The sequence below is a fragment of the Cavia porcellus genome, unplaced genomic scaffold (assembly GCF_034190915.1).
Source record: "Cavia porcellus strain 051 isolate PalLab524CR breed Dunkin Hartley unplaced genomic scaffold, mCavPor4.1 scaffold_8, whole genome shotgun sequence".
Taxonomy (NCBI): Eukaryota; Metazoa; Chordata; class Mammalia; order Rodentia; family Caviidae; genus Cavia; species Cavia porcellus.
The window spans coordinates 60,486,336-60,499,034 of record NW_026947491.1 but is presented as its reverse complement, the minus strand read 5'-3'; positions in this window follow the sequence as shown (position 1 = coordinate 60,499,034).

Genomic DNA, 12,699 nt, shown 5'->3' with positions numbered 1-12,699 from the left:
ACTTCTGAAGGAAGGTCCTCGGCCAGGCTACTGTAAGGACATACCACCTACACACTGGTTTCCCTGGAAGAGCAGGGGTGAGAATGGAGGACAGTGAGGTGCAGCAGGATGTCACTGTGTGGAGAGGCTGGTGGGAGTGAAGCACACCTGAGAGAGTAGGGGTCTGCATGGGAAAGCGGGTTAGCTAAGTCCTGGAAATCAGGCTGGTGCCCCGAGCTGGGGAGCTCACACCCTGACAAGTTGGCCAGCACAGCCTTCTGTCAGGCCTCATACTTTTGAAATCTGGGACAAGTGGTGAGACTAGCCATGTATTAAAAAAGACTGGATGAAAGGAAATGCATTAAAATGTAGAATGGAAGTGCATATAAATTATTGAATTATGAATGCTTTCTTTTTTCTGTTTTTTTCCCTGTAATTTCAAAGTCACGTACAATTTCTTTCACAATTAAAAATATCAGCATGCTATAAAATTTATTTTCATATTTAGTGTCAGCATTAAAGGTAGTGTTTAATCAAAGTGTATTCACAGGTTTTCCTAGGATTTCAGCTCACGGAATTTTTCCTTTTCTTTTCTCAGGATATGTGCTGAGAAAACTCAAGCTCATTTGAAGTTTTGTTGCTCTCTTTCTACAAAAGAAGAATAATGGAGACTAAACGGTATCATATCTGCACCCAGTGCCCCTTCCCTTTAACAGCAACGTCACTTGCCAAGGATTTGGTTATCACTATTCAACAGAAGTCTGAAAATATTAAATGGAATTCTAGAAATTAAATAAAAATTCTTAAATTTTAAGTTGCGCGCCATTCTGAGTAGCATGATGATGTCTTTTGCCGATCCACCCAGCCCCACCTGGGCTTTTTTGTTGTTGTTGTTGTTGCCTGTTTGTCAGACACTTAGGAGCTTTTTCTGTTACCAGATTGACTGTTGCAGTATTCCAGCACTGGGATCAAATAACCCGTACGCAATAGTCTAATGCTACATCAGAATGTCTGTGTCATTCACCATATTCATCTCTGGTGGGCACTCTTCACCTCACACCATCACACGGAGGATGAGTGCAATATTGTAATATATTTTAAGAAGAGGAAGAGCATAGTCACATCATTTTACTACAGTGCAGTTTATAATTATTCTATTTTATCGTTAGTTATTTATCTCCTACTGTGTCTAATTTATAAATTAAATGTTATTGTAAGTATGCATAGGAAAAAACATAACATATGTAGTGATCAGAAGTGTCTGTAACTTCAGGGTTCTACCGGGGGCTAACAGCGTATCCTCCATGGACAAGGGAGACTACTAGAGGAGGCAAAGATGATAGCTATTTTGCAAAAACAAATTATAAACACCCTTTAATACCCTTTTATTTAAATCTACCCTTTAGAGGCTCTACAAACTTCTTAAACTGCACAGCATATTTAAGGACTCTATACATATTTGCTGATGAATAATATAATCAATCAGTAATTTAATCTTATCTAAGTAATTTCATGCTATATATTTCTTAAAATGTAAATATTGACTCCATAACAATAGCACTGCCATTCAAAATACCTTTCAGGACAATATACTAAAGAATACCTAAAAAAATTCCTGTGGCATGTATGACATTGTAGTGTAATAAAGTGCTGTAAGCATAGAATAATCACTGTGCTTTGAATTTTCTCAGTAACGCTTTATGATTTGGGATACATGAAAAAATAGTAGCACTTCAGGAAAATTGGATTAAGCAGAATATATTACTAAAATTAACTTTAATAGCTTCTTTTTGCTTTTAAAATTATAGAAACTACAAAATCTTAAATTGCATATGTCACCCATATTATTTTCTATAGGACAACACTATTATAGCATAAATATTTTTTAAGGGAAAAAGAGCTTTGAAGCACAGTTTTAATGTAATTTTGTCACAATCCTGAAAATGTCCTTACTCTTGCTTCTGCTGTAGGCTGTACCGTAACTTCTCATTTCTGCTCTTGATGATGCAATGATGGTTTGACAGGAAGAAGATAATAAGTCATGCAGGAGGAGGAAAGCAGTGCACACATCGAGATTGCAAGAAGTTCGAGGACTAAAAATGAAAGGTTTACATTTAGAGAAAGTGCTTGGAAGGTGATGAATATATTGGGGCAGAGAACACAGAATATGTGAACCATCACACATTTCTGCATGTATATCCCAAAACAACTGGGGCTCAAAATTCTGGGAGCTGGTGCAATGGAATATGGTATTTTCAGGTGCGACTTAATGATTTGGTATCTAATAGTCCCAGTGATCTTTTTTTTTTCTTTTCTTTTTTTTTTTATTTAAGGAGAAAAGAAAAAAAACAGTGAAGGGGTACAAGTTATACAGATTTACAGAAGAAAAAAATGCGCAGTAGGAAATCACTACTTAATGGATTACATATTGCCATCTTAGAAATAATTGTTCAAGTCACAAAATTAAAGCTTGTAGAGTGGACATTCCAACAATGATACTGCAAACAGTTCTGTTCAATGATCCAATAAAACTCTGTGATATCATTTTCTATCTTATACACTTAAATATACATGCAGTTATATAGTTTAGAGCACTTTCTGTTCCTCTCTTTTGTACAATGACTATTACACATTTTGGGTTTCATTGCTCCCACGGTTCTTATTGCTTTTTTGGAAGAGAGTAAAACCAAATGTGACATAACAGACCAGAATCGGTCAAGTCAAAAGGGTGGACATAATAGATAATATAAAAACATAATACAAGGTGATCAACAATGGTTACCATAATGCCTCCCGCTATCTCTAATAGAATTGCCTATATCATTAGTTATAATACAATTGAACAAAACAGTAAAGAACAAAACCGACAAAACCAAAACATTGGAGACATTGTAGGTCTTCAAAAGTAGATAAAAGTCAACGAGAATGGGCGTTATAATGAATCTCATTATCTTCACAGCTGATGCCTAAACTTTCAAACCTGATGCTATCCAGCAAAACAGAATAGGGGAACATCAGTCAAAAACAAGGTGGTGAGAGTAATACAGGGCTTCAAATCGAGATAATAGAAAGTCAAAGTGGGTTACTATAATATATCCTGCTATTTTTTTCCCTTTAATTAAACGGATAGAAATAAAAAAGTAAATAATGGAGTGGAGATTGAGATAAAAGAGGGCATAACAGTGAAACAGTGCAGATCAAAACATAACCATTTAAGCAGAATAGTGTTTCACCACCAGATAATCCCGACCCAAAAGTAGTTACCATATTGACTCTTTCCTTGAAATCCTTGAGTACAACTTCGTATACTGTAGCATTAAGTATATCAAAACAATGTAAAACCATTTAAGAGAATGACAGCATTACAGAGTATTTAGAATCGACTAACAGAAAATGAACAATGGTTTCTGTATAATCTCCTTGTCTTTAAAAGGTTTTTGCTTATACTATCATACATAATAAAATCCAATAAGATACAACCTGTTTAGACCATTGGAGACAGAAGAACAAAAGCTAGATGAGACTTCAAAACAAGATGGTACTAAATCAGTATTACCTATTAAGGTGTCATTTTCTCCAAAATAGCTGTTCCTATCATCCAATCTTCTCTGTCTCATTTCTGTTGAGCTCTTTTTCTGTCAGTAGCTGTCAGTTCGTCTTCTTCATTTAGTTCTCTGCTCCATTCGTTGTGGCCTCCCCGCCACTATTTCTGGGTTCTTTGTATTTTTCTTTTTTTAGAATATCCTGCAATACTTTCTGTAGGGTTGAATTGGTGGTTGCAAATTCCCCCAGTTCCTCTTTATCCTGGAAGCACCTTGTTTTTCCATCAATTTCCAGGGACAGTTGTGCAGGATATCTCAATCTTGGCTGGAGATTATTATCTTTCAAAGCTTGAATTATTTCCCCCCATGCTCTTCGTGATTTGATGGTTTGTGCAGAGAAATCTGCTGTAATTCTGATGGGTGTTCCCTTGTAAGTGGTCTGTTTCTTGTCTCTTACAGCTTTTAATATTCTGTTCTTGTATTGAATTTCTGGAATTTTTATTATTATATGCCTGGGTGTTTCTCTGTTAGGGTTGTAGGTAGCTGGGGTCCTGTAAGCCTCATACATCTGAGTATCTTTACCTTTTGCTAAATTAGGAAAATTCTCCTGGACTATTTCTGTGAGTAGCTTTTGTAGTTCACTTGTTTGTGTCCCTACTTCTTTTTTTATGTTCTTAATCCTTAAGTTATGGCTCCTCTTATCATCTTCTTGTCTTTGTATTATTGCTGTTTGTTACTTTGTTATTTTTAAGAAGTTTTTCATTTCATTCTCCCATATTACAAGTCTGCCCCCCAGTTCAGATAGTCTGTCCTTAGTTTCTTTCAAGCTGTTATGCCAGTCTTGGAAAGACTTCTTAATTTCTTGATAGTCCCTTTGAACCTGCTTCACATACTCAATGCTTTCTCTGTTTTCACCATCAAGCAATTCTCTCCTCTTTTTCTGTTCTTCCATTCCACCATCTGTTTTTTCCTGGGTGGTACTTAGCATTTCTCTAACTATTCTGCATACTTCTAGCTTCAGGTCATTGATAACTTCATTCCTGAATTGGTCTATGAGGCTCTCTATATGGCGCTTAATGTATATTGGTGCGGTGTCCACTATTGCCTGTTTCTCAGAATTGGGGACCGAGGAGCCTTTCTTGTTGCTTCCCTTCCCCACATTTTCTGTTCCTTATAAAATGCAAGCTTACATAGGAGGCCCGGCTTCCCTGCCTGTCAGCCACAGCCTGATCAAATTGCGCTGGCTAGTTGTTCCCGCCCACCGCTGCACACCAGGGAGTTGCGGAGGAGGCAGCCTACGCGGGAGTCAGTCGCTCCTCCGGGCCACCGTCAGGCTCTGGGATCTGGGTTAGGCCAGCCTACCAAGTCCGCCAGCAGCTTCACGCAGGCCAGGCACTTTTCACCAATCCCGTCCGAGAGGGGAATGTGTGGCTGGAGTTGCCACTGCGCCCTGCTCTTACAGGACTGCCTGAGCCCAGAAAGTCCTCCGCTGGAGTCAAACTGTGGTAGGGGGTCAGTTTCTCTCACTCACCTTGCCACCAGTCAGTTTTCGTGTACGCCTCTTTGTCCGTCCTGTTTTCGACTCCGTTCTCAGACTCCCGTTCCCAGAGCTCCTGCGCGTCTCTCCTTGCCGAGCCGTGTGGAGGCAGCCAGCCGCCGGGCGGCGAGAAATCCAAACTGCGGCTTCCAATGGCGCGGGGTCGAGCCTCCACAGCGAGTCTTTTCTGTTCCTATTTTAGCACCAGACTGTATTCTAAGTTGGTTTCTCTCATCCCTGTTCGTTCCTGAGTCAGCAGAGCATATCTCTACCGGTTCATGTCTCCTTAGTCTGCATCATTCCTGGCCTCTGAGCCGAGCCTTTCAGAGAGCCTCCGGTAGTTGCTGTTGTTTGTCCGCCATGTTCTCCCGGAAGTCCAGTGATCTTTTTTCAAACAAGATGGGCCATCTGCATTTGAAGTACTTTTCAGAAACACCAACCTTCACCTACTGTCAAAACCTTGATCAAGTTGAATGATATACTTGTACACAGCCAAAGAAAATTGTAACCATTCATCTGAAAACAGGTTAACAACTGAATCACATTTGGGTCATATAATCCAGCACCTCATCAAAGGGCCTCACTTAACCACAAATTATGTACCATAATCAAAATTATTTTACTCAGGCTATGATATGAGTGATACATGTGAAGTGTTTTTGCAAAACAGACATTGCACATTGGGTTTCCCAAAATCTCTATGATTGACATTCACATAAATAATTTTTCTTTGTTTCTATACTCTGGAAAAACACTTATTCTCTCCTCTGAAATTAGTATGTTTCCCTCTATCAAACAGAAAAAAAATGAACCATGATGCTGGCCTTTTGTCTCGGGTAATCATAAACTGAGATCAATTTAGCTCTCAATTATATGTGAATAATCTAATTGCTATTCTTTCATAAAATTATCTTTCTCAAGACTGTTTGCATATCCACTTATTTTTGTTTGAAATAGTCTTGATACCTAATTATAGTAGAAGCTGTTAGTGGATTAGGTTTTGGGTTCAACCACCTTAGCCACCCCTCTAAATCCCCATCTAGAATGCATAATCCCAGAGAAAGCTTTAACTCTGTCCTTTCTGAACCTTAGCTACATGTGGGTTTTTCTGATTCCTCACTGGAGATTTCAGAAGCCAGCCTGAAAAAGGATATCCTGTAGGAAGAGATATCTGAATACATTCCAGCCTTAACTCAAGGAAGGAAAATAAAGTCACCTAATTTTTTCTTTACTAACAAAAGTCCTACATAAAAACATTGTCTTCTTTTGGACTGCTGATAGAAACAAGGAATAATTATGAAATGAGAAAAAAGACAATTACAAAGTCTTGACTTTAAAATCTTAGTTGTACAATTAAGTTATTCTCTCGTATGTATTCAGTACAAAACCCTCACTAGTCTGCTAGTTTCCCACCTACGTGTCCAATGTCATTCTATTCATTTGCTGCAGAGATGCACCAATCTGTAAATTCCTCAGTCATAATACTCCTGCCCCAGGGCCTTTGCACTAAGTGTGCCTATTCTTTAAACACTATTAGTTGTCTCTATATTCCTATCATTCAAGCTTCAGGTTAGATAACATTTAGGCAGAGAGGATTTTTCTGACCAATTGTTCGAAGAAGCCTTTGTACCTTCCAATCCTGTAATACCATGTTTTGTTCAGTTGCTTTTGTCACTACCTGAAGTTATAATTCTTTATGTTTCCCTGTTTACAATGGAAGCTTCTGAAGATTAGAGATGTTGTCTTGTTTACATCTGTAACCTCAGAGCTCAGCATGGTGCCAGGCATATTGAAAGCTCTCAATAAATGTTAATTAATCTGTTCATTTACTAATTCATCCACATCTTTACTCAGGTTCCCAAGAAACAGATTTTCAGATGGACAGTTTATTAGCAAAGGTCCTTGGGACCAATAGAGTCAGATGTAGACCTGGAAGGACATGACCTGTGATGTACTCACGATAAGGAAGCTCTGCAGTGCGGTGGTTCAGGAAGCCTTCTACACTGACAGTCATCTTATGCAGACCATCCCTGTGAAAAGAGTCTGACCTCGAGCCCCTCAGTCTCCTCAGCTGTGATCATCCCTGGGTGGAGACTTAGCTGTGATTAATCAACATCCAGCACCAGCCCCGTCCTCATGAATGGAGAGAGCAGAAAAGTCTGACCTGCTCTGCTAGAAATTAGTTCAGATGCTGATGACACTACAGTGATGTAAAAGAACAAAAAATTCTGGTTTCATACAACATACAAGTTAATTGAAGGAACTGATCAGTCTATTACTATGTATGAACATTGTTTGTATCACATTTCCTTTGCCCAAACAGCATATCTTTTGAGTTATATATCAGTAGTCAAAGAACCTTGATCCTTAAGAGCAAGACGAAAGAAGAAAACTCCCGAGTTCTTTGGCGGAAGCCAGCACTGTATACTCGGCGGACAAAGCACCTTGTTGCTGCAGAGGTGCAGAGTCCCATTTGTCACACTGCTTTAGTGCGGTAACTTGACCGAGGTGTTGCATTAAGTGATCAGGTTTGGGGGAGTCTCCTATGTACCAACAAGGCCAGCTACAGCAGCCTGTGCAAGAACATGGGATGGGAATTCAGGAGCAATGTGAGTGCCTAGAAGGGCCTGGCAGGAACTGGAGAGTTGTTGGCAGAGAATGGAGAGCTGTGTCCTGGAGGAAGAAGCATCTGAGTTGAAACTTGAGTTACTATTTAGTGTGTTCCAAATAGCAGCACAGCCACACAGAGCTCTGAAATAAATGTCACTCAAAGCCTTCATAAAGTGAAGGTCTAGAACAAAGATAGTGTATCAGTCAGAGTTTACTAAAGAAGCAGGTATAATACAAGATATATAAATGTGTAAGAAATTACAAGCCTGGCTTACAATGGTCAGCGACAAAACTGGGTGAGAGACGGTGCAGAGGGTGTCTGCACGCTGGAGGCTGAAGCATCCACTTCAAAGTCTGGAGCTCACTGCAGTGTCTTGTGCAAGTCCATATCAGGAGGCTGATGAGTGCAGCACTCACATCATCTGCGTGTTCTCCTCTTGCATGTATTGACGATGTTACAAAGTAAGGACCCGGGGCCCCTGCTGAATCACTTAGTTAAACTTCTGAACTTCTCAAGTTCACACAATGACCAACAACCTAGAGAGGTAACTGGCTTGTCATCTATGCCCCAGGATATACAGTTGCTGAGTCATTTAATTAGGTATCTAGACTTAGGTTTACACACCGTATCAAACATAACAGACAGTAAGCAGGGAAAGCAGCAAGAGATGGTGCTAGAGGTGTATGTGGGTGTGTGGTCAGATTATAAAAGGTCTGATACTCCTTCTTGTGGAGTAGGAAGTTCATCCAAGTGCCTTCACATCAAGAACATGATACTTGCAATTGGATTTCTATTATCTCTGAAGCCCTCTAAACCAGCAATGTTGTAATTATCTCATGGCAAAAGGGAGACACACCAACACAATTTTCAGTTGATTTATCTACATACCTGTCTAGGTAGAATGCACATTTTCAGTCATGCTGGACTTTAAAGTTCACCATTTCTTTCATTTCTATACTATGCTAAAACTGTCTCTTTTTCTAAGAAACTTTTTAAAATGTGTGTGCCATGAAACACTAGTTTCAAAAAAACACTATGCTACAAAAAAAAAAAAAAAATCTGCGTCTTGGAATATCATAATCCACAGCTGAAAATTCTTCCAAAAATGCATTTTAATTGTTGATTAGTTTCTGAAACATATTTAGTAACTTGTGTCATCATTGGTTGCTCTGTGGTTGTTGAGTTTGCAGGTCAGCTGTCCACACCCATAGACCCTCACAGCCTACCGAGGCTGGTATCCTCCACTTCTTGCCTCTGGTCCTCTCTTGGTCTATTTTGCCAGCTTGGTGCTTACAACCTTGTCTTCCCCCCTGAGTTTCTATCACTGCTAGAGCCACTCTGTTAAGCTGCAGGGCTGTCTTATTCCTAAGATATAGTTTACTTTCTTTATTCAAGGTGCAGTTACCCGGCTCATCACACCTGACCACAGTCCAACATCCAAAGCTGTTTGTAGAAGTCCCTGGCTTCCACCCTTCCACTCTTATGAAAGTCTCTGTCTGTCTGCAATTTATAACAGGTTCCTTTCTTCCTTTGAGATGCTGGGGCACACTCCTCCCTGACAATTGATGTTTTATCACTCTTCAGATTCAAAATCATAAAGACAGGCGGGAGAGAGGAAAAGGGAAATTAATGAATTAAGATGTGTTGTATACAAGTACCAACTTCTCACGATGAACATAATCATTATGTACTACAAACATGTACAGATAAAAATATAGAATTTCAAGTTTTAAAAGAACTTGTATTCTTTGGAATCTTTTTCTATAGTATCAAAACCATATTTTATTTCTTTACCACATTAACGCTTATATAATACTGGCAAAAAAGGGAATATTGGAAGTTACACCTGAATAGAAATCATGCCTGTTACAAAGTGGATGGTGTTTTTTAAAAAATTTATTGTGTGAATATTAATGCTAAACATTATGGGTTATAGCAACAATGGTAAAAGAGTAAATGCATTCCTTGATAATAATAAACCTAATTCATGGTATTCTAAAGTCCAAGGAGGGGAAATATTATCTCACCCAATTATTTCATTTTCAAAAGGAGATAACTGGTGATATTAGATAAATTTACTAAGAACATAAATGTGACCAAACAAGAATGAAGCTTAGGTCCCTTAATTCTTAGTCTAATACACTCTTCACTCTCCACCAAGCTACTCTCTCCATAACTAGTCCAGTAAGGGACCACATGATCCCCTAAATTATCACACAGAGGTGCCAGGTGATAAAAGCCTGAGTTACAAGCAGGAAGAGAACACACTGAGTTGTGGTGTTCAGAGAGAAAAAACAAGAGGTGACAGGGAAGTAAACCAGAGAACTGGTGGGTAGACAGGTGGAACTTCAGGATGGGAGAAGCACAAGCATTTAATTTGGAAGTAAATATTAGGAAATGAGAGAGCACGGGTGTGTTTTGGAGGTGACACATTTTGCAGCTGGAGGTAAGAAGTAAGAGTAATGTGACCTGGCCTGTCGTGTACCTCAGGCTTTCCCTACTGGGTTATGATATGATCCTTCATTTCTCCCATCAGGACACTCAAAAGAGTTTTCTATTCATGGCTCTGAGGTTTTTTGAAAGGAGAAAAGAGACTGTTCACCATCTGCCATGACACTATCACAGACACTTAGCGCATTTGTTTTGTTTGCCAAGAATGAAGGGAGAGATTGGCTTTAGGATGCCCCATTGCCTGTGAGCACCGTGCACTCTTTCGCTTACCCTAATACATGTGTAAGAACCTTGAAGCTACTCTAGTACTTTGTGTGGGATGGCCCTCTTACATCAAGCTGGGGCTGGTACACTAAAAATTTAGCTGGCAGTGGCACCTTCAGGCTGAAGTGCCTGCTGGCAATTCAGTTCTGATGAATAATTAGAGATGAAGGATTCCAGAAGAGCAGAGCTCAGTACAGATTAACTGTGCACTGCCATCGTAAGTGTGACCTTCCAAGCATTTATTTGGCGGGCGTTATCCTTTGCTATCATTGCAATAGATCATGAATAATTAGTATGGAGGAAAGATATTAGTGACATTGAATGTTGTCAAAATGTAATGGCATCTCATCAGCAGGGGAATCCTTAGGCAATCCAAAATCATTTATTGACATGCACATCAAAGTTAATACGAAACATTTATCCCAGAAGTGAAAAATGTTTACTCTCATTCTCTCCAGACAAAGACCTCACAGTCTAATACTAGATGACAAATAACGCAGCTGCTTTCTCTATTCGCACATGCACGGGGACAAGAAGAGGAGCAGTTGCTACCATGTCATATGGAGTTCCTATTGCAACTGGCACAGAGAGTCTTTCTTTTTTCTGTGCCATAAATCAAGTGACACTGGAAAGTCACTTTAAAAATGAGTCCCTGTACTGTTATAAATAAGTTCAGTTGTCTTATGAGGCAAAGGGTTGGTTTCAATTTTTTAAAAAAAAACCACAACTTTGTACATGTTGTTAAGAAGTATGACACTTGAGTAATTACTGAGAGATTTGGAATTCCAAACGATTTGGGAATTTCTGAGTTATGCTTGAATCAGAGGGAAAGAATGTACCAGTTCTTTACTTGATAGTCTTTAATAACACAACAAAATGGGAGATTCACATTCTCAAGTTCCCATTTTTTGGATGACTGTAATAATTCAAATAATATCCGCAGACTGGGAATCAGTGAGGATCTGACAAGCTGCCATTGCCCTTCCTACATGTCCTAGCTTATCACAATTTCCAGCCTTTCTAGGGCATGGACACAATTACAGTATGTCACCTTCTATCTTACGTGATAGGTTTGTAATACCCTATTATGTTGTAATTTGTACAGCTGGTTTCCTGTCTTGTATAGCTGTGTTGGTTTGTTGGCCATTAGTGAGTTCTTTGGGACTGAGATTCAGTTTTTCTCTCCTACTCATTTTAGAAACAGGGGATCTCGCCCTAGACTCAGGTCTTAACACACAGCCTCCTGTCCACAGCTTCATGACTTCAGGAATGCCTAACTGTTTAGGAACTTGCCTCTATGGACAAATACCCTTGGTCTCCTCTCTCTTCTGACTTCCTCTTTAAACCAGATAGGCCTTCCCAGTCTCACAGTCAGACTCGCTCTCTGTCTGGTTTACTTCACCATCTGGTAAGGTTCAGTTCAGCGGCCAAGACCTTAGGACACAAATGCTTCCTTTGTATTAATAGTTCTTCCTAAACATTCTTTGTACTTTAGCTATCACTCTACCCCTTCCAAAATTTATTCATTCAAAAACATTTATGGTTTCTGTGTTGTGTCAGGCACTGAAACTGGTAGAAAGGGAAGGAAGATAGAGTTATTTTCTAGAATAAGCTCATGGAGTAAGCTAATACTGTGTGTAATAAAGTTGTGCATTTATATAAGACTTCAAAGTTCACAAAGAACTTTCACATATAGCGCTTGACTATTGTGCTTTAAGCTGTAGATTAATTAACTTTCCGTGTTCAGGGCCACAGTGATTCCAGAGGAGTCATGAAACCAGCTTTCCCATGATGTAATTCAGATTCATACTGGAGAGAAACTTGTAAAAGTAATGAATGTGGGAAAGCCTTCAGTCAGAATCATTGCCTTTTTCAACACACAAGAATTCAAAACAGAGACCTGCTTATAAATGTTCCCTTGTCTGAACAAACTGGTTTTTTTTTACTTATATGATCTGTGAATTTTCTGTTTAAAGAACCTTAACTCAGTACCATTTGTGGTCTTAATACCAGATTCATCTTGTTTAAAATGAAATATATGAAATTTACACTTTTGAAACATAAGTATAAAGACAATTGCTTGATTTGAACAGCATCTATTGGGATCATATAGTTTTATTTTGTCTCAGTTTTGTAAAAGTTGATATATGGTGAGTATTCACTATGTTCAGATGAGGCACAACTGTGATTTGTGTCATTGGAAACTACGAAAATACCTAAAAGCATTCTATTGTCTCTTTGGTCAATTGAAAATCGTACTTTTGAAACTCTTAGGAAAAAGCTGTCAATGACATCAAAGGCCAGATCTAAAACAG